This window comes from Aricia agestis, chromosome 7 (genome assembly GCF_905147365.1).
Source record: "Aricia agestis chromosome 7, ilAriAges1.1, whole genome shotgun sequence".
Lineage (NCBI taxonomy): Eukaryota > Metazoa > Arthropoda > Insecta > Lepidoptera > Lycaenidae > Aricia > Aricia agestis.
In genome coordinates this window covers 9,280,491-9,303,639 of record NC_056412.1, presented here as the reverse complement: position 1 = coordinate 9,303,639, position 23,149 = coordinate 9,280,491, and the positions used below count along the sequence as shown (strand labels likewise).

The 23,149-nt window shown below is 35.5% G+C and overlaps 1 protein-coding gene across 1 annotated transcript in view; it reads left to right on the top strand.

Moving 5' to 3' along the window:
• The window catches only part of LOC121729140 (teneurin-a), a 414,953-nt gene that overhangs the window by 275,092 nt on the left and 116,712 nt on the right, over window positions 1–23,149 (top strand). The gene's annotated exons all lie outside the window — the stretch shown is intronic.

Sequence of the window (23,149 nt, the reverse complement as noted above, 5' to 3'; positions counted from 1 at the left end):
CGACTCTTATCTATAGTCTTCAAGTAACTCAATAGAATTACGTAGCTTGAATAGTACAATTTCATTATAATTTTATTTCAAACAAATATTTTGATTACTTAGCTTGTTTAAAATTCTCCCCAAAAGTTTATATTTCAGTTTTCTACAAATAAGTAATCAGGTTTTACGAACAGAATCTTGAAACGAATGCAAAATTATAAAAGTAGAAATTAAAATTGATTTATAATCTCGAATACGTAGGTATGGTAATTTGTATAAAAAAGAGCTTGACGTCCTTTCATTAATTTTCAGCGGAGCAAATAATTCAATGTCATCTTATCAGAGTTGAATTCAACAAAATCACTTTCAAGCCGAAATTTCAAATTAAGTTTGTTTTATATAATGTTAATACAATTATTGTTATCTAAATTATAATCTTATTAAGGGGACGTCATCGTATTTTCGTTTGATATATATTTTAGGCATAATACGTTACTAAATAATTATTTCTTTGTTTTCCTACCTACGCTACATTATAGCGGGCTTACATTATACTTACCAATCCAGCGCTCGCTGGATTGGTAAGTATAATTCAGTTATTCAGTTATACGCGTATGCAATTCAGTTAATGTAATTCACTGCATTCCAGTGCCCGTTCATTATTCCAGTAGCAATCCAGCGCCGGATAGGGTCACTGGATTGGATAAAGCTTAAACCTGTCATAAGTTTCAGGTTTAATATAACTTTAAGTTTATTTATTTTTATCATGAATCACTTCAGAGTTCAGATCTATCTACGCGTTTGTTTTCCAACCCTTTTCATTATTATTGTATTCAATCAGTATAAAAAGTAGAGATACATAGAAAATAAAATGTTACGTGGCACAGTGTTAAAAACTAATTTTGGCACTTTATAATAACTAGGTAGCTATTTGACCGAGCTTTGCTCGGTATTCGATGAAACACGAATAAAATGACATTTTCTAAAAATGATTCTTAGCTGGATCGATTTATCGCCCCCGAAACCCCTATATACTAAATTTCATGAAAATCGTTGGAGCCGATTCCGTGATTCCAATTTTATATATTATACATATATACAAGAATTGCTCGTATAAAGATATAAGATAATACGAAATTTTGTGACATGATTTGCCCTTTGGAATCTAAACATCTAGATTCTAGTTCATCCTACATAAATAATACATAGGCATTACAATGTGTAGCGCTATTTGGAACAGTGCCAAATTCACTTTCTCCACGCTCCTTCCCACAGCCTCCAGGCTGAACTGTACAACATATTGGCAGGTAGGTGGCCTCTTACTCACATCTTCCTAACTGAGATCGGATATATTTTATAAGTGTGGTTCCGGGGATATTTTAAACGAACTATTTAATATTGTGAATTCCATCTTAATAAAAAACTGAAAATTTTCCCTTTAAATGCTAAAGATTTAAAAATAAAAGTTTGTTCATAACATTTTACACTAGATGAGAAAGTTGTTTTAGTCTATTCTTAACCGCTGGGGCTTTTCTTAGAAACTACAGCTTGCAATGATTAAGCTGCAGTACTTGCTATAGTCTCAAGTGAAAATTACAGAGTTCTACGAATTCGTAGCAATGTTTGAAACCGTAGAAGTAAAGTTTCAACAGGCTACTTGACCTATATTCAATTCCATTGAACAAATGCATATTTCTAGTAGAACTTGGTTTAGGAAACCGTATTTCATCCTTATCATCAAATAAAAGCTTATGATTGATAAATAAAGTCGATTTGAAAATATCATTTTATGAAAATAGTATTTGTACTGACGAAAACGCTTTTGCGGTACTTCCGATTTGGATGTGACGTCATCATACTCGTAATTTAATATCTTTTATTTATATGAATATCTTTTATTTATATTTATACAAATCTTTCTAGGCTTATTCTTATTATTTATTTGTACATAAATAATAAGAATAAGCCTAGAAAGATTTGTAAAATATATTTTCTTGAATAATTCAAATAAAACATCAGTTTTATAAAGTTATTGTAGACGGGAAATAAAATGGCCAAAACTTTTCTTCAAAAGTGTTCAACATTACAAATGATTTCTGATTTCTTATTTAATTCTTTTATAATATTTGGGCACTTTTAGGCTCATACATTTAGCACATAAAAAAATGTTCAATAAAAAGAGTTTAAAATACAAAACGTATGACGTCACACTAAGGCGGACAGTGTTTTCGGCGCCATTTATAAGGCATATATTAGTTTTTTTTGTGAAAATGAATGATTAAGAAGCGATTAGCATGAAGAAAAAAATTAGGTCAAGTAGCCTATTATAATGAAGACAACGTCTTATTAACACATTTCTTACGGCGTATCAAACATCTATAATATAAGTGCTACATTATTTATTATGATTAGAAACAATTTTTTAAATTGATGCGACTTTTCGTCGCATCAATTTAAATTATTGATTATTGACTACATAACATGTGTCGTAACACTGACAATACACCTTAAAAATTTAAAACAAATGAAATGTTTTACACCTGACTTCATCCATTGTACACTGTAGTACATTGTACTATCAGAGAAGTTGATTTCTAGGCAGATGGAGGACCTACATAGCTTGGTCGCGTTTCGTCAAACCCAGTCGACAGATCACAATTAACATTGAATTGACATGATCCGACCTAATGACGTTGGTCTGCCAACTGCCAAGGAATCAATTTCCTTACTTGCCAGAGCTGAGATATCATAGAATTTATTTTAATCGTGATGGTGACAATTGATACATCGTAGACCATAAAGGTTATATACCTAGCGGAATAGAGAAACAAAGGCCTGAGAGATGTCACTATCAGTAACACTGCGTGGTAAAAAGAGACGTGTGATACATGACAGCAGCACTCTTTTTTTGACGTCCAGTCGGCACGTGCCGCACGTTGACAATTTAATCTCATAGAACTCATGTCAATCATGCATATGTAAGTGTATGCGTACACATATTTTTCACACAGATGAAAACCAATTTCGGTTTCGTTTGACAGCTCGAGATTGTTGCTCTTTTCCGCTAGGTATATTAACTTTATGTCGTACACATATTTTTTATTTTTAAGTTGGATGTAGTCTACGCTTTAATATTCATATTTTTATTGTAAACATATTTCCAGAATCAGTTGTTCAGTTATAATAATAAAAGCTGTACTGAATTATGTATGATCCCAATTTCCGGAATGGCGCGTTTGTTCGTTTTGTTTCGGCCATTATGTATGGACGGTATCGACCGCTCTCATTACGCCGGCATAGTTAAATATTAATTGTTTAATCAATGCATCGGAACCGCAGAGGTCACTGTGTGAGGTTTAAACACATGTTATGTGCTACACGAGTATACTTACATGATCTGTTTGTATAATATTGTATGTACCATCGAGGAAGTTGATTCCTATGCAATTGACAGACCAACGTTATTTGGTCGAATATGTCAATTCAATGTTAATTGTGATCTGTCAGCTGGGTTTGACGTAACGCGACCAAACTACTTAGGTCCCCGATTTGCATAGGAATCAACTTCTCTGATAGTACTTCAATGTCAATACTGAATGTAGCGAAGTATATCGAAATGAAAGAAATTAGGTACAAACTAGTTAAGTGTGCTAACATTTCGTGTTTGTCCCGTTTCACGTTTCCAGAAAACGCAATAATTTCAATGAGACTTTTCGCTTTCAGCGATCTTTGCATATTTAACCCTAATATCCATTACGAGTTTAATAATAACCTTGACAAAAACGTAGGAATTAATTAAATATTCTTTCTGGAGTCAATAAATTATTCAAGTATCTCGAAAGTGGGTCAGCGGGGATTGTTCGTTATTAATCTAATGGGAACTTGTTTTTCTTTAAAGAAGCCTTATTTGGCGTAATACAAAAGGTATTTTGATTAATTTTCGTTAAAATTTTTAAACGGCTCTCGGCGCTGAATTTTAATCCGCTCAACTTGTTTTTAATTTTGAGCTCTCCTCGCCTCTTTATCGCCTTTAAAATTAAGTGATTCGTCATAATTTAAATATTTCACGTTTTATTTTAACTATTTCACTTTAAAAATGTTTTTTACTTTATTTTACAAGCAAAGGGGTAGATTTTAATATTCGATTACATTTTATCCAGTTTTGAATATTACTTCGGTATCGGTAACACTGTTTATTCGTTGTATGAGTTTAACATAAATAAATTTCTACTATGTACAAAAGGTGTTGTTTCCACTTTATCAAGTTTTCTTTTCATAATATAGTACTTATTTGCATGAGAAGATAAATCAATTTGAAAAGTCGTAAAAATAGACACAACAAACATGTCAGGATAAGTGAATCGGAAGTTTCATGCCGACCGGAAATTGCGTAGTTCCAAATTCAATTTCCAGTCTCGGCCACCTAATAAATCCACTATTGAGGAAGTTTGCTCGACCAAAACTACACGTAAAAAGAGAAAACGTTTCTGTTACTTAGCTGTAAATAGCGACAAATTATATCACTAATAGCGACGATAAAATATTTCAAATGAATATTTATGGCACGGTTTAATAAGTTGTTTGAAAGTTCCCAGTTTACCGAGCCCGGCGAGATTGCTGGTTATAAGCGAGACATTCTACGGGAAATACTTTAGCTTAAACGCGTGACGTCATTGTAACATGGAAACAAAATAGGGCTTCTAGAGCAATATAAAGTTTTGCACAATATTTCGGTTACATTGCCGCAACCATACATTTTGCTGGGATAAAACTATCCTTTGTTCTTTACTGGGACTCAAATTTAACAAGAAGGAAGTGTGTCAGAATAAATCTGACACACTTTTACATTTACAATATTATTATGCATGAATGGATACCCGTATATGATACAAATGTCCTAAATATTACGTGTTTCTAAAAAGCCTGTAAAAATTTTACATGCACACATAAAATGCACAGAAATAGGGCAATAAAAAAGTATCTAAAAGTGTGTAGTAACGCATGCAACACGTGCAAATGCAACAAAGCTGAGTAACCCGATCCGAGCGAGTTGAATGCTCCCATATCAACCCTGAGAACCTTAATTCTGCTCCTCGACAATGCTCAAGGGTACTCGCGCGTAAATAAAAAGTTGAACGCTGTAAAACGTCGACAGACAATGTCCTAGGCTCAGCAATGACACTCGTGCCCACTAGGTACCCTCGCGACCTTTGACGCCTGAGACATTGAACGAGTGAGGACTGGGAACGCTTTCGACGTCACGATTTGTTTGCAACTTTTATGAAGGAGTAAAATGCATGTGGCTTGATTTTCTATGTGAGGATAAACGCGTGCTTTTCTGTAAGGATGGATTTGTTGTAGAATGTCAATTACAGATTTACGGATGAGTAATAATAGCAGGCATAACATTATGATTATATTACAGCAGTTCAATTCCACCGTTAGTATATTTTATAATACTTTATCAATACTTTAGACCTATCTAAACAGACCAGAAGTCCAGAACCTTAGATTTCTAGACTCTAGAGACTAAACAGACAATTATTCGAAAGCTAAGGCTCAATTAACGCCAATTGACAGCGGACTCTTAGCGCTCCTTGAGCTTACAGCTACGGCTATGGTTTCAGTTATAACTTATTAGGTTAAATATTGATCGCTGCACCATAGTTAATAAATGAATTGATTAATAGCTTAAGGTTATAGGCACTTAGTTATTGGCACTTCAAACAATTCATTATGTCATCATTTCACACAATACTTACTTAAAGATCCTACTAAAAAGATACATCCTATTACTTCCAAGTGCCAACGAATGCCCTAATAATAAATTAACTCTTAGAGCGACCGCAGACCTACAATAATTTCAAGTTTAATAATTTAAAGACTTACGAGAGCTTGCACATTTTTTTAACTAAATTGTACAACTAAATAATTGGACACCGATCGTATAAGAACCGCGATTCCTTTCCGATTACCTACAATTAACAAGTTTTCCAATTCAATTGTAATACTACGCACGTTGTATACGATAGTCGGCCAACTTGACATTGTATATCTGCGGTGACCCTTACCTTTTTTTTTATCGTTAGGAAAAATTACGCTTGCAATCCCTCGATCGCGGATTCTTGGAAATCTATTGTTATTCTTTTGTTGTCGCGGTCAAATTCGACCTCTTGCGGCTTGAGAGGTGTACTGAATGACGCGGACGCTCGCAAATCCGTTACGCCAAAATTTGTTTATCGTGCGGGAATCGTATAGTTTTCCGGGTTAAAAAGTATCCTATGTCCTTTCTTTTTTCAGCAAAATCGGTTCAGTGGTTTGGGCGTAAAGAGGTAATAGACAGACAGACATACACACTTTCTCATTTATAATATTAGAAAGTATGGATATGGATAGAATTTTGGTTGAAAAAAGAAAACAGTAGTACTGTTAAAAAGCCGCAAGAAATATACAAAATATACGCTACCAACACATTATTTATATAAATTAAGACAAAATTAGTCTTTGATGAAGAAAACAAATTAGTAACTATAGCGGCTACTAAATATTTATTACAATAAACTTTTCCACCGCCACCATTAGTTGTAACCGTACCAATTCCGTTCGCGTCCTTTGTGACCTGCCCGTCTTCCTTTATCAAACATTTACTTTGCCAAAGTATTTTATTATTTAGGAGCACGGCTTATCTAATCAAACCTATTTACAATAGAACTAATATTTTATGAGGGTCGTAGATAACCTTTTTCGAGTAAATAAATTCGCGACCGATTATTTCGCGCAGTTTACGTTGAATAGTGGTTAAGCCAGGATGAGCGGATTGTACCCGTTCGTTACCCCTGGGCCTGGGTTCCGCACAATGCGACCCTCATATTCAACAGCTAACAGCAACTTACATCAAAGATCAACATTGTACTCGTATGACATGATCTGTATAGCTGTAGCCTATGTAGCTGTGTACCATTAGCGTAAAATTGTCTCACTGCAGCGAAAAATTTAATAAGTCGTTTTAGAATCGCAAACGATACACTTCTAAATACCTACTGACTATCGAACGCATGGATAAAACGCTGCTTAAATACAATATTTTCCAAAAAATTCAGTAATTTTCAAGCATCTGGAGTCAAAGTTTCTAAGGGCATTGAAAATAATATGTTTAATTTTTTTTTCCCAAAATCCATACTAATATTATAAATGCTTCACGCCCAAACTGCTGGACCTATTTTGCTGAAATTTGGCATGGAGATACTTTGAGTCCCGGGAAGGACATAGGTTACTTTTTATCCCATCCCGGTAAAATATACGAGTTGCGGGCATCATCTAGTTTAAAGTAAATTTCAAGAAATTTCAGGAGTCGAATTTAAATCGTATCGCCGCGGGCATCATCTAGTTTAAAGTAAATTTCAAGAAATTTCAGGAGTCGAATTTAAATCGTGTCGCCTACGATTGCGGCGGCGTGTATTAAATTTTAATGGACGCCATCGTCCGCCATTGTCCCAAACGCTAGTAATTTACATGGCAGCCATCGCATTAACGATGACTGAGCGGTTTCTCTTAATTATCATTTTGCACGGTTCGTCAGACACATTGCTCCTGTGGTGGTCACGTCCAGGACGCTTTACCGAAATTTAATTACATTTTATACCAGGAAGCCTAGTGCGAGACATTTTACTACAGTTATTGGAATAAAGTTATTAGGATTCCGTACCCAAACAGTTAAAACGGGACTCTATTACTATGACTTTGATGTCTGTCCGTCTGTCTGTCAGTCTGACGATAACCGAAAGCGGTTAAAATATCAGAAGTTAGGTTCCATTTTCACAGATTGTATACTTATTTATGTTGCCGCTATAATTACAAATACTAAAAACAAGATAGTATTTTTTGGCATTTTTTGCTTTATAACTACACAGACTATTGAATGTTCACAAAATACTTAATTGTATTTGTAATTTGACAATTAATAATAAAATTAATATTATTTAATGAGCCTCCCACACACACAAAAAAACACATTTTCGGCCTATTTTGCTCTATTAACGGTACGGAACCCTTAGTACGCGAGTCCGTCTCTATATAATTATATTTAAAACGTATTAACTGCCTAGAATCTAAATCTAGACAGTGAGATGGTTGGGCTCAGCTGCGACTATTTTGACTAATATAGCAGTAACTAACCATAACAGAAGATAAGCGCTTAATAATAACAATATTGTAAAATTTTTACTTTTGTTGATATTGTGGAATTAACATCGTATCCGTTTCCTCACAATAAGACTCCAATCATAATAGCAATTATAATTATCTAGTGTGCTAACAAAATGAAGTAATGATAATAGAAATATACAGCCTACACCCTCATATATTTCGAGTCCTTATTACACGATTCTTAATCCATTAGGTATCCAAACAATCGTCTTGGACTCTTGGGGAACCCAAGGTTTCGGGATATTGCAATTTGATTGTTTATTCAGATACGGACAAGTTTCCGAATTAGGTGAGCCGGAATGGCTAGATTAATTAATATTTGCGTTTGAACTACTCTTGCTGTTGAGTGATTAAGTGACCTTTTCAAGCTCAGCTGAAGACGATTTCCCTTTGTTCATTTAATTAGAAGTGTGAATTGTACATATTTACTTTACGTTACGTGGGGTATTGAAATTTCGATCTGAGCTCTAAGCCCTAAAGGGACCAAGGGATTTACACGCAGTCAAGTAAATATACTAAGTAAAATAAATTCTTTACAACGAAAATTTTATTGGAATTAGAAAGTGAATTATATACCGATTTGTGCTGCTAGATTAAAACAATATTTAGGAGATTTAGGGCATGTTCCTCCACTTACTGATAAGTACCGGATAGGCTATTCACAACTTATTTGTCAGATTCGCCATACTCTATCTGTCAAGTTAAGTGATGGATAACCTATCCGGCACATATCAGTAAGTGGTTAAACAGGCCCTTAGACTACTTTTAAAAATGAGATTAAAAATACGATTGAACCGCTAATCCTTGGTAGTATAATAATTAATAACTAAATAGTTATCATACTACCTAGGATGAGCGGAGCACAACGTACTAGAAAATCAATCTAACGTCTGAACAATATATTGATATTCGACATTGGATATTGTCATTTGTACCAAACAGAGGAGGCGGACCGCGAGTAATGTGAACACGCCCTTAGGTATCTCACATAATTTCTTTTGATAAAATTGCTTTGTGCCGGGCTTAATAAGTACGGGTCGGTTCACAACGACCGGCCGGGCGGTATTAACCCCATCTATTGTGTAATATTACCGTTATCGATTAAAATATGCGTTTCAATATTATGTGTTTTTAAATCTATAGAAATTGTGAGAAGAAAACGTAATAATAGAGAGTTATTTGGCTAGAACAAATGCCTAGTAATTAGTAAGTACCTACCATAGTCTTCTATAATAAATTATCATATAAAAGAAATAAATTTTCAATTTTCTTCGTTAACACTACAGAAAGGTTGAACCAATTTGGCTAATTATAGTCTTGAAATAACAAATATTTTATTACTTCCACAAGCAAGTCCAGGGAAGGTATGTATGGGAAATAATGTGTTAAGAGGGAAGAGATTCGAAGTTCACCGGGTCATCTAGAAGAAAACAGAAATACACAATTAAATTACAAAAATAATTGAGCGTCCGTGGCCTAATGGGTAGTAGACCTTCAGTTCGCACTCCTAGAGGGTGCAGGTTCGAACCCGGGTGGAGGTACATGCCTCCACCCGCATAGATATAGCCGAGATCAGAAAATGTCACCTATGAGACATTTTCTGATCTCAAGTACATAATACGGACGCTCGTACGGTGAAGGAAAACATCGTGAGGAAACCCGCACATAGTTGGTCCCAGACGTATTGACTAGTTCTTTCCTCTGGACTAGGCCGACTATGATGCGAGAAGGCCGTATGCGCTTGGGCAACCATACGGACATTTAAAAAATCTTGTCCCAGGCACTACAGTATTTGAGGAGTGGTTACTTCGCTCTGAAAAATACTGTATATTAAATCATTCACAACGGATGTAAAGGCCTAGTTTTTATATGTTAGCTAGATATAAGGTAAATATATGAATAATAATAATTATGAAGTAATTTGTCATTTAAAAAGTAGGTTACTTCGGTAGATACCAAAATTTGATACAATATTTAATAAAAAAATCCCGTTTCACAATAAATAAGACACTTCTGTAGGATTTAATATAGTCGAGGGTGCCGTTAAATGGATTCAATTTCGAGATATCCTTCAGAATAAATAATAACAGCTAAAGAATCGAGATACGGAGGTACTCTAATCAAATATTCGAAACTCTTCTGCAAACGAGCAGGCTTTAACAAGCACCGATGCATAAGTAATATCGTATTGAGACGGAAAACGAATTCGTAACGTACACATCGATTTGTAATTAGGTGTATGTGATTTCGACTTATGTCGCTGAGCTCAGATTAGAGCGCTAATATCAGCATCGTCTTATAAAAACACAGGTTTTCCTACATCCAAGGGAATCGAGGTACAATCATCAAAATATTACATCGACAATTACTGTTCTACGTGAAATACACGCAGTAAAATATTTGGCGTGTCGAATGAAAAATACATAAATCTCACAAAAACTCATCTGTATCTACAAACACCGCGCTGCGTAAATAAACTTAGTTTAAAAAAATGTAAAGGGTCTTTTGCGTCACCGAATTTTAAGTATGTGTCCAAATCTTTGACAAAAAAAGCGAACGGCGACAAAAGTTTTCTGGGACATACTGCGGTCCCCAAATTGTTGACAATGCATCATTGTTGTCAGACATAATACTCGGTATTAAAATTTTATACCACGATTCATGTCATTGACAATTTATTGTTGTGTACGACTGTACGGTATAATTAATCCCACATTTTTTATCTCCGCGACGACGTTGGCTCGTCACGGAGTTTGTTTTGCGAAGACATCTGCTTGCGACGCCATTGTCGTCCGCTCCTCAGGTGGACCAGATAATAGGAATTATCTCCAAAGAGTTGACATTTCCCTTTGCGACCTTTTATAGAGTCGAGTGTTTTGATAATTTCTGTTGGTTCAAGGGATTTTGCTCGGAACGGCTTTGCGCTGCTCGACTTAACCTCAATATCGGGAGGAACGTTCACTATTGTCATAAAGCTTTAAACAGAAAATGTTGTTTGAACTTCAAATGACAATGGACCGAATCTTCCCTTTCTTTAGGGGCATGATAAAAATTAAAAACAATCTGAGTAATGATCTTATAACTGTTATCTACTTGAAGTGAAAAAATGTTAAACAATTACCCCCTTACTAATAAACGCTATATAAGCTTTGAATAGTTATACAGTGTTTTGTCTGCTTCAATCCAATTAAAAATGTCACTTGTGTGACAGAAACAAAACACTGTATAACTATTCAAAGCTTATACAACGTTTGTTAGTAAGAGGGTTTTTGTATAACATTAAAGTTTCAAATTGTGATATAGGTAGTTTTCATTTTTATCTATAATACAATATCCAGGTTAATTAACATTCATTATAATATACTTTTAACTCGGGCGTTTTATTCTCGTTTTGACGTGAGTATTCACTATTTACATATTTCTGCACTTTCGTCCTTCGCATGAAGTTGAATTTGTAAGAGTTCCCAAACACAATGAAAAGTCTAGTACAAATAATTTTGATTGCGTTGTTGATTTATAGTACAACTTTTATGGTTATATTATTCTAATACTTTCGTGCTATTAAGCTGTAAAAACTCTAAAACGTTGATTCTTCAGCAGTTAAATACGAATTTCTGTATTTACGTTGCCTAACGAAATAAAACGGTGAATCGATCTAACATACACTTGGTTCAGTAAACAATGAATTTATCGTCGTCGTATAATTTTATGTTGTAAACAAAAGGCTCGTTCACCCTGCCCCTCCCTGCTCCTCACTTCAACCCCGCGCACTTGTAGCGGACATGTGCATGCACGTGCGTTTTGTTTATGTTCCCACTGCATGCGTTCATTTATAACTGTATGAAACTGTTCCAATGGAAATGTTTTTATTAAAATTTCAATCACAACCCCGGCTTTACAATGGTCAAAATATCTGTAGACCTCATATTTTGATGATAGAATTACGAGTTATGCATTTCGACCGAGTCAACAAATATTTACCAGGTAACGGGTTGGACATTCTTTAAGGTCTCGCCTTGAAGATGTAACTTAAACGTTGCTATAGAACTTTCAAAACCGTGTACCTTTTATTGTTTTAAGAAAAAGAGACTATTTTTCATTCTATGCACTATCAATCATCATACTGCTTCAATTTCCGCCAAAAATGATTGAAAGTGGTAGCTTGTCATAAATATCAGCCCGACAATATAATGCTTTATTACGGCACGAACCACACGGTCGTTTAAAAAACATATAATATATTTTATTTACTTCAATGGTGTTACAATCAATTAGTCAAAGTCATTTTGTCCTGTCGTATTGTTAGCGCATCAAACCTTTTGGACCCATTGTCCCGTCACACGCCCGCTGCGCCGCGCCAGCCGCTGCGGTCGACCTCGCCACACTGGTAACCATAGACTAAAAATATAAAAATTATATTAAAAAACGGGAGCTCACAGACTGCGTTTGTGGTGAGGTTAAGGTTCTTTTCCCAAAATCCACGAACTGGCCTCGGTTCGTGGATTCTGGGAAAAGAAGAAATTATGTGGAATTCTCTTACACCAAAATTGATGTAGACTCAAAAAAGAACAAAGTAACAAAATAACCGAACAGAATATTGACAAATGGCATGGAAATTCTGTAAAAAATCTTGAATATCACCATAAAAATACACTTCAAATTCAAACATCTCGTAATTTTCAATGACAACGATATGATATTTTTTACGTAACCGCCACTGTAGAAGGCACGCTGATATGAATGTTATTTTAATGTTCTTTACGTCGATATTCGTACTGACAGACATCGACCTGCTAATTTTAGGGAGTACCTGGCCTTAACTACTTACACCTAAGTGTGTAAGTATAGGATTTAAAGTGATTGTTTAGGTCAGCGGTAACAACATTTAAAAGTCGTAAAACTAAATTGCGGACGTCCCGAGGAAAGTAGAACGCGAGATCCAATCGGAGTTTGCAAACAAGGGAAGTTAGCGGCGCGGGTGAGGGCGGGCGAGGGCGGGAGGCGCGGGCGGCGCGTCTCGGCAAATAGGTACCGGCCGCGCCGATAAGACGGCGTCTCCTGTGACTTTTATTTAAACAGACGGAGAAACGCTGCAGATTAAATCTTTTGCGTATTTATTTTTCTTAAGGCACCGCTCTAGCGAGACTCAGCTGACGGCACCACTTATCGCATGCTATACTCGGCGCGGCGAACCTTGATCCCTATGACACTGACAGTTCATAACATTTTAGTGGCGTCACCATTAAATTAGGATCATATTGGAGGCGTCTAAAAATAACATTTATAAATTTTACGTAAGTGTATGCTATAACAATGATATTCCGTTAGAATTTTTAACAATTCTTAACATTTACAAGAAATTATCTCAATCTGAATTTACGTTTACGTCTTGCAAAACTTACGTCGTGTGACATTTAACGATTATGTAAGTTTTGCAGGACGTACACGTAAATTCAGATTGAGATAATTTCTTGTAAATGTTAAGAATTGTTAAAAGTTCCAACGGAATATCATTGTAATGGCATAAAGCTACGTACAATTTATAAATGGCATTTTTAGACGCCTCCAATATGACCCTAAATTAATGCTGACGCCACTACAATGTTATTAACTGTCAGTGTCATAGGGATCAAGGTTCGCCGCGCCGAGTATAATCTAAAGTAAGAATGAAGTTTAAAAGCGGCCTTACACTCGTAGTTTGAAATTGTGCGAGATTATGGCTTCGAGCGTGCCCGGGACGCGGTTATTAAGGTGGCCGCTTTGTTTGCGTATTCGACTATTCAAAATAGAGCTTCCAAGTTCCAGTTAAATATTAAAACGCGAGTCCTGCCCAACTTCCTCCGAGCGGCGGAACTAGTTTTGGTTCGGTTTCATACTCCCGTGTTACGTGAACCTTCGCAGTCTACTTGTTGTAATCCTTTGAGCCCTGTGTCGTAGAGCTTCGCCCAACTTTTTTGAGCTTACTCCGCGTCAATTATCAACGGTTTGATAGCTTTAGTTAGATATTTTTTATTGCAACGTCAAAATTGGTATTGACGAAGCAAAAAAGCTTACGCGGCAGGTGAGCTTCATTAATCAATTTATTAAAGCGTATAATTTGAATTTTCAAGTTTTTTTACTTTTACTGAAGACGTATTACCTAAAGAGGTAACAATTAAATAGATATTTATTGTTGTACAACCTTAACAAACTAGGTACCTAATATAATACATAACAATCGCAAAGATTTTAGTACTTATTTACTATTTACTTAAGAGTTTGAACTTGGAACATTTAATTTAAAGCAGCTGTTTTCTCTGTGAAAAAAATAAAACTATCGAGTCCTAACCTCGACTTAAACAATTAGAATATCTATTACTTGCGCCTAAGTAGGCTTAAAATGGAAATGTAATATTGAAAGGCGGACTTCCTAAAATTTGACGTCATAATATAATCAGTAATTACTTTAACGAGCCCGCCTTTAATTTGTAAGGTGTTTTAAACGGCTTTGCGCATTTGAATCACAAATTTCTTAGAATATTTCAAGGGGTTTCCGACAATTGAAAAGCATTAGATATGCCCAGAAATTTCTCAATTAAGAATGTTTATTTTGATAATTTAATTAATTGTTTACTAGCGGGCCCGACAAACGTCATCCCGTCATATTATTATCTATGAAGTTATGATTGTCAAAAGCCTAATTATATAATTTCTTTGTACCAAATGGTGTAATTAACGTCTCTACCGATTTTCAGCTCTATGCGAATTTTTCCTATAAGGTTACAACTTTTGTATCTATGTAATTTGTTTAGGCTTTATAAAAGTTTATTCAAAGCGCTTTTCAGTGCTTGCGATGTATCGTCTAAATACTTCGGTGTTTCCCGGAAAAGGAAGTACGATCGAGTCGGATGCAATCGGCCGCACTTCCGTGACGTCACAGCTTCGGGATCCGCAATCAACATATCTTGATGTGAATATCGCCTCTACTTTCAGCGAAAATAACATACGGTTTCAGTATTAGCAGTATCAATTTTACATAACTTTGAGATGCCATTTTGTACGCAGTTTATACAGAACAATAGCTTTGTCCTCACTGTGCCTTTTTCTTTTCGTCAAGGGCATAGCGCAGTCAACAGCGAACGTGAGACATGCCCGCGACGCATGCCCTCTGACCGTATCCAAAACAAAAATGACAATTTTGGCGTTGCGTTCGTTTACGCATTCAATTATTGAATGCGCCAAAACGAAAGTTGAATGAAAGAAGATGATGAAAATTGAAGACAAAAGCGCATAGTGTGGACATCGCTAATGAACATTCTAGATGCAATACTTACCTACCTATTATAACAATTTTAAAATAATAAAATAATGAGTACAACGTAATGTAAGTGGCAAATCAATAAGCTACTGAATTACTTAGAGCTTCGTTACAGAACTTTACTTTTTTGCACAGGGTTTTGAGCATTCTAATAAAGCAATCAGTATCCAATTCTGTCTTCTCGGAAAACGATTAATGTCTCATGTTTCAATTATTCAATGAAAAATTTTGTACCCCTTTTGAAGAAAAATGCGAAAACCTAGGTGAATGAAATTTTGCACATTTATAGTTTATATGGTGAAGGAGTGCATCGAGCTAATATTATTTTGAAATTATGCTTTTATCACACATTTTTTTAACAAATAAAACATTACACGCACTACAATATGCACACTCAAGAAGATGACAGATTTTTGAGTGACAAACCTATACATACGAATTATTTATATTATTATATATCTTTTATTCATGGTTGAAGGTGGTTGAAGTCTGTTGACAACAAGTTGACAAATTAAAAATGGATTATAGTTTTTTTTATTAAATCTTAGATACTATTAGACAATGCTTACACGGCCAGTCTGAGATCAGCTGAGTCCCAGAGACAAGAGTTGAAAAAAAATATGATAAGGTCAATATTTTTTTACAACTTAAACGTAGTAGTCCTATTGTGTTTGAAACTAAGGTCGAATTTTGACCATTGGGCGATCTCTAGCAATTTTAAATTGATGCTTCAGAAGTTGAATATTGCACATTATGTGGAGTGATATGAACATTACGTGTGACACGACCAACAATAACCAACATTTACGTAAAATAAAACATGCAGCATTAAAAAGAATACCAAATTAGAGACGGTAATAAGATACAAAGACAACATTTAGAATAAACAAATGTCGTAATTTTGTTGATATTCGTCGCATGTCGAAGTCAACCCTTTCGTCCCCGAAGGCGTGGCCACAAGGCACAAACAAACGGAAGCGAAATTGAGAGGAGCGGCCGGAACCGGCGCGCGGCGTATACCTTTTCATTACAGAATCCCTTTTTAATTACCACCGCACGAAAATTGTATTTTTTATATTCAAGTAGACGTAATTGAAAAGGAAATTGCAGAATCGCGAGCGTCGAATGACTTAATGCTACCCTTTGATCCCTCTCGCGCCCTTTCATATAATATGTGAATGAGATTGTACGGAAAGTGTCGGTATTTATCGATGTAGCCTATCTGATTGTTACGTGAAATTGGAATAAAAGTTTTCACAGATTTATATCCGCATGAATTACCTGATCCGACGCGCTGCTGAAAACGTAAAAATAAACTGTGCCAAAATACGTTCAAAACATTTTATTACAAAATTGTAATTTGTTTTTGTATTCTTGTTTTTTTTTTTATACAGAAATGTGTGCCTAATTTTGGCTAACTTTCGACAGAGGTAGCCCTATTTGGACGCTGTTAAGCATTCGTGTAATAACCCACAAAAAAATTAAGTATTGAGTTATGAATTGAGTTTTATTATTTAGATGATTTAGAACTGCATTCAAAATTTAACAACAAAAAAAATATTGAAAAAGATTAGACTGTACAAAAACATAAGCAAATTTTATATTTTTTTACATTTACAGCGGTGAATGGTTAACTCAAATATGTTTTAATATTTAAGTCACGCTGAAACTCTTTAACTGATTTATATATTAGATCAGGTGCAGTTAAAATTAAAATATTTTCAATCGCAGCGAAACTTTTAAATTGGATTCGATTAGCATTTAAAAGTCTTATAGCCTAACGAATGCTTTTTGTGAAAAAAATATTCGAAACTGTTAAGTAGGTGTCGTTATAGCAGAGGCAATGTAAGTAATTGCCGAATTCAATTATTTCAAAGCTAGAATTCATCAGTAAACACGCGTAATTGATTTCTCGTAAAGGACTTTGGGCTACCAATTAAATGAATAATGGAATCGTAGCTAATATCGACGGGATTTAAATTTAGTTTTAATAGATATTATTACAATCAGTTGGATCCTATGAGACTAGGTTCTAAATAGAATTACACAGACAAGACGTCTAGACGTGGGAGAGCCATGCTTCGGCACGAATGGGCCGGCTCAACAGGAGAAATACTACGTTCTCACAGAAAACCGGCGTGAAACAGCGCTTGCGCTGTGTTTGCCGAGTGGGTGAGTTTACCGGAGACCCAATCCACTACCCTATTCCCTTTTCTACCCTCCCCTATTCCCTTCCCTTCTCATCCCAACCCTCCTCTATTACCCTATTATCTCTTAAAAGGCCGGCAATGCACCTGCAGCTCTTCTGATACTGCGAGTGTCCATGGGCGACTGAAGTTGCTTTCCATCAGGTGACCCGTTTGCTCGTTTGCCCCCTTATTTCATAAAAAAAATAATTACACGACGCGCTTTACAATGCCATGAAGGTCAATAGGCACTTCAAGAAAGCAATAATTTTTAATGTATTTAGTAGAATGGCTTGCCTGCGTATTTTATCTGTTACGGATACATTACAGGGATTTACTCTTAAATCTATAACGATAGATTTGATGAAGTGACAGTGTATAGACAGAACTTGAGTTTTCCTAGCTAACTTTATAAAATCTGTATTGTAAACTTTACAGATTTACAGGAGTAAACTTTACAGATTTACAGGAGCCGGGCGGTGTAATAATTAAGTACATCAAAGCAAACGCAACTTGCAACACGGCTGCTGCTGGCATTGTGAATGCCCCTTTAGATGTTTGTTACTGCTTTATTACATTAATTTATCGAAACAGTGTATTATATATTCGTTTAAACTGATTATCATCTAAATGTAAACGAATTTTATTGTAACTAGAAAAATAATTCTTTAGTCCTAACTCCTAACCTGATTCGTGTTCCACACATGCTACGAAAAAGCCCTTCACCCCTCATATTATGAAAACAAAGTTAGTAAAAGGTAAAAACAAACTGGCAAAAGGAGTATAATAAACCGTAGTATTCCCATTCTAATCCGTAGTTGAGTCGGGATGAGTCGGGGGAGTTGTGAGGGAGGCTCGATATCTGAAATTACAAGGCAGGCGCATATCGCCAGGTACAGCCGAGCTGCGGGGTACACTTGCGAACGGAACTTGTATATATATTACAATATAATATTACTAGTAATCTAACTGCGAAAGAATTTATTTTTAACTCCGAATATAATAATTACACGCACACATCCTTCACGAAGACAACTCATTAGGGTTCCGTAGTCAACAAGGAACCCTTATAGTTTCGGTCTGTCCGTCCGTCTGTCTGTCTGTCTGTCCGTATGTCTGTCCGTCCGCGGCTTTGCTGAGAGACTATAGGACCTACAAAGCTGTGATTTGGCATGAATGATGCCGACAAAATTGTACATGAAATCTTTAAAAAAAATTATGGCACCTTCCCTACACATCAAGCGGGGATGTTTTTTTTTTCGCGTCCAACCCATCGTCTGGGATGTATTTGGATAAGAGTATTCATAGATATTTTTTTTTAATTTAGGGATCCGTTTGTGAAATATTAAGTTTTAAAGTGGAAAAAAATCGTTAGAGCCCAGTGTCCCCCCTTTCTACCAGCTAAACGGTTGCTTCTGGAAATGTGAAAAAATTCATGGGAGTAGGAAATATGCTGAATTTAAAATGAAAACTATCACGGCTAATCAAACTTCATAAGTTATTGAGTAATAGTCGATCAACTTAAAAAAAGTATTCGGCGAAGTATAAAGGAACTTTTCGTTAAAATTCCTTTGACAGTAACTGAGCTGATGGTGTGTAAAACACGTTATAAATGTATAATATTCACTCGCCATGCAAAAAATTAAAAAAAAAAACTAGCGGAACTACGGAACCCTATATTGCGCGTGGCCCGTGACGCACTTGGCCGGTTTTTTTTTATTTGGACTGCCGAAGCCTTACATTGCAGTTCGTTCGTATAATTTTAAGTACTTAATTGTAAAACCGGCCAAGTGCAAGTTGGACTCGCCCATGAAGGGTTCCGCAGCAACAATAAGGTTTATGAAATTAAAAGATTTTTGATTTATTTTTATGTTTCAGTTGATTTAATTAAAGATAAATTAAGGTTTACCATTTCTGATATATAAAAAAAACTACCAGCTAGATCTCGTTCAAACCAATTTTCGTTGGTAGTTTTTATAGTAATGTACATCATATATATTTTTTTAGACTTATCATGACTACTACACACTACTTTAGAAATTAGAGGGGGGACACACATTTTACCACTTTGGAAGAGTCTCTCTCGCCAACAATTCGTTCGGTTAGAAAAAAATGATATTAGAAACCTCAATATGGTTTTTTAAGACCTATCCATAGATACCCCACACGCATAGCTTAGATGAAACAAAAAATTGTTTAAGCTGTACCTATTTTTAATAATTTTTCCATTTTTGTATCAAAATCTTAATGCGGTTCACAGACTACATCTACATACCAAGTTTCAATAGTATAGCTCTTATATTTTCGGAGAAAAGTGGCTGTGACATACGGACGGACAGACAGACAGACATGACGAATCTATAAGAGTTCCGTTTTTGCCATTTGGCTGCGGAACCCTAAAAAGGAAAAAATCTCTTTTTTAACAAATTAACAAAATTTTGAATTTTCTAATAATTTAGTTCTTAATAGGTAAGTACCTATTGTTATAAATTGTGTATCCTACAGTGATAACATACCCATAAGATACAAAATATTTTACTTATTTTTGATCGATCTTGAAATGAGGTTTAAAGCAGGTACAAAATGTTATCACAGAAATAAAATAAATAAATAATGTTTCATTACATTAAAATAACACAGAAACGTTCACAAATTCAGTAGCTATCGTTAAGCTCTGGATTTCAAAGGGCAATAATGACATTGCCAGGTATATTTTATTGAACTTTTAACAATATGGACTCCTCATATTTAAAGATAATATATAATTAATTAAAAATCGTGGCATATGAAACCGAGAATTTTAATAATTAACACGCAACCTTTTCAGTGACGGCCCTAATTGAATTCCATTTAATATTCCACTCAATATAGAAATACTTACTAAATAAAAGTACTGTTCATTTACTGGGGGATCTGAGAATATTGAGTGAACACTGAACATACATTTTATAAAAGCTCATAATAAGATATTTTTATATTTATTATTGACTCTCTTACCTTTGAAATCACAGTATAGCAATATTAGTCCCTATGTCATATTGCTATACTGTGTTTGAAATTATTGTCTGAAATGTCTAAAGATGTCTGAGACTACAGACTGTTCAAAAACATGTGTATTTATTTTCCATTCTTATAAATCTTAAAAATTTTACTCGTTTTACTTATAAATAAAAGTTTTTATTCAATGACAGGATGTAAATTTAGGCTCATATTTTTTGCAGAATTGAAAGATGCCTTTGCAAGGATCAAAATCAAATAAAACAATTTCATTATAACAATGTGTGATTTTTTGCATATATTTTTTTCTAAAATACGAATCACAAAGATCACCCTCGCATCAATACTTCAAAAATGTATGAAATATGAAACTGATTTTATCAAAGCGATGTAAGAAATTGCTTTACTTGCTCACCCGAGTGCACGAAATTGAAACCCTCGTACTTAAAACTTATTAAGACTCCTCTGATGCGTGCTTATATCATAAGAGCCCCGTAGACTGCAGACTTTCTATCGCCCGATAGTTTGGTCAGGTTGGGCTGTAAGCTGTTTGCGCGCATACTACGCCTACTAAACAGTTGGGTTGGTGGTGAGTGGTGTGCGCACTGCGCAGACTAGACATTAGACAACGGTCGGCCGATTGCTCTCGCACGGTTCCATTCACAGCAATAGATTATTGAATGGAAAATTTTGCACGATTCGGATTTCTGCCGAGTCGGCCGACAAAACAATCGGTGTCGTGTGCGCACGTGGAAGAACATCGTACGGACAGTTTGCCGTTGGTTAAGTTTGAAGGCAATCGTATAGCCCATCAAACTTAATAATCGGCCGACTCGGTATCGTTGTAAATTGTAATATTATGCGCACTTCCGTACAGCTTCATACTCATCAAGAGCCAAACTTAAGAGGATACATCAGGGGGTAGAGAAATGAAAAAAAAGTACGTGTAATATCTATAGCTGTCTCCCTTACCTCAAGCCTATACACCAGAACGCGATAGAGACAACTGCAGAAAATCAACGGTTCGTTGTCCCGTGATTCCTTCTTCAAACCTTAACCGATTAAAGTACTTTTTCATTAAAGATTAAACAAAGGCTTGAGCTGTGTTCGTATAATTTAAGTTTTTTTTGTATAATTTAGCCAAATCTGTTTTCTGGATGTTTGAACACAGCGGAAAATCTGGCCATTTTTTTGGGTTTTTGAACGTTCATATCTTATTTAATAATTAAATTATGAAAAAAAAGAAAACATATGGACATTGTATTAGTAGCCGTAGATATTAAGGAAAAATATTATAACTCTACAAGCATTATCCAGGTAGGAAACAGGGGACAACGTTTGTATGGAAAAAAGGGCGGTGTGGACTCCTCTTAACTATCGGCCGATTAAAAGTCTGCAGTCTGCGGGGGCTCTAAGTATTCAGCGGCGGTGATCCACCGCATGCATGCAGGCTGAAGCCGTGCGTAGTGGAGCGTGCCGTGCGGTCGCGTGCCGATGCTGCATAAGGCTTTCAACTTCACCAGCGCCGAAACCTTATCAACGAATGCACCTGCGCGCTTTGACATCTCATTTCATTGGAACATACAAAAATGTTTAACAATTTACTATCAAAGAAGTTGATTCAAAGGCAGTTGACGGACCAACAACGTCATTTGGTCGTATTATGACAATTCAATGATTCGTGATTCGTGATCTATTACAGGATATAGGATATCACTAAAATCAGCAACTGATTGATACAAAGATGTGCAAACAACTGGCAACGTCAACAGTCGCCGCATGCGGAGCGTTCGACTCTGGTTACGCTCGCGACGACTAGAGACGTTGCCATGGTAACGTGAAACGTCACTGGCTACGTCGCCGTGGCATCCCGGTGAGGAATGGCCTTTACATAGGCCCACCATATGCCTATGAATCAACTTTTCTGATAGTACATACATATATACAGATTGTTTAAAAATATTATGCAATAGTTTAAATGACCCTTACAAATAAAGTAGTAAGCACTTACCTACTATAGTAATATGCTTAGGTACTAGAAAATTGCAATATTATAAGTGTGACTATACTCTGTATGTCCGTCTGTTGACTGTTACCTCCTCACGCTTAAATAACCGCTTAAATTTCAGACAAAGACAAATTTCAGAGTATTTTACGCGATTAAGTACCGTACTCGATTTCCAACACTTTAAACGCAACGAAATTGAGGACGTCTATAATATTACATAAAGATATCATTACCATGACATGGAATCCAATAAAAATGAAATATACTGGTTCAGTACCGCTCCGTCTTAGATATAAGATATCGTGGATAATGAAATAAATCAAACAGATTCCGTCACACAAAGGATATTGTTTCTAGACGTTTCACACGCTCGTACAGTATCGATATGAACAAAGCAAGCGAATCAGTACCCGAATTCTGCTATTATAATCCGAATTTAAAACAGCTTTTTACTCTGTCCGGATCCTATCTCAAAGC